We start from the raw sequence: 1,326 nt of genomic DNA on the forward strand, positions 1-1,326 counted from the left end.
TGTTAAAAAAATGTATCATTCAATTTTGACTAATGAGTAAGAATAATGAATAAATTGTTAAATATAGGAATAAAAAGAAAAAATAAAGAGCGGAAAAGATTTGAAGAAAGACAATTTCTTGCCATTTAAGCGTTCTCCTTTTTTGTTGACTTTGCATATTAAATAGGCTGGTTTTCTGGACGAGGGAGAAAGTGTTGCGTAGGTACAAAGGCTGTCGTGACAGAGCCGTGTTTGACCCCTCAACACCGCCATTGTCTCGCCATTCTGCCTCCATTGTTCCACCATTGTACCGCCATCACCACAAAGCCGTTTGCATATCTACTCCTGTCGCCTTTCTGCCACAAAGAAAACATTCATGCAAATGACTGCTGGCACCTGAATAAAGAAATGTATTGATGTGCTGTTCACTCGCGCACGCACGGACACACACACACACACACACACACACACACACACACACACACACACACACACACACACACACACACACACACACACACACACACACACACACACACACACACACACACACACACACACACACACACACACACACACACAAAATGGTTCAGCATTGTATTATTCCTGTCTTTGTGTGTACTGGCCCTGTCATCCCCCCTCTGCACACACACACACACACACACACACACACACACACACACACACACACACACACACACACACACACACACCCTCAGGAGGACGGCTGGAGAAAAGGCCAGAGCTGAGAGCCAGAGGTAACAGGCTCATTACATCACAGGCAGCCCTGACTACACTACTCAGCAGACCCTGCTGGGGTCAGAGGTCAGTTACACCATCACCTTGAGGGGAAGAACTGACTCTGTCGAAACAACGTTGATAGATGATCATCAAGCGTCGCATCTTCATCCTTCTTTAATAGGTCCATGTCTTCATCCCACGTTTCACTTTTGTGTCTGTTTTCGGCGTACCCACAATGCACTGCGGCCGTCTCAGAAGAAGGAACTTGGTGCTTAATGCATGAGATTCAGTTGCACGGAGAAGGATTCATAAGTTATTGCAGAGCTAGAGTCGTGGGTCGTTATGTTTTCAAACGTGGATGTATGCTTCAGATTCAAATTCTAAAAGAGGATTGGAAATAATTTACAATTCCAGATGTTTAAATGTAATTCTTCATTTCATGCCATGCAACATCGATTGAATATGGAATACATCTAAAACAAATATATATACATATTTAATAATATATATAATTTTTTGTACAAATACTTTATATTTGACTGAGCAAGCATTTGCCCTCATTGGTTATTAAAACAAACACAATTACAGGTCAAGGATACAGCCGAT

The sequence above is a fragment of the Gadus chalcogrammus genome, chromosome 13, assembly GCF_026213295.1.
Source record: "Gadus chalcogrammus isolate NIFS_2021 chromosome 13, NIFS_Gcha_1.0, whole genome shotgun sequence".
NCBI lineage: Eukaryota > Metazoa > Chordata > Actinopteri > Gadiformes > Gadidae > Gadus > Gadus chalcogrammus.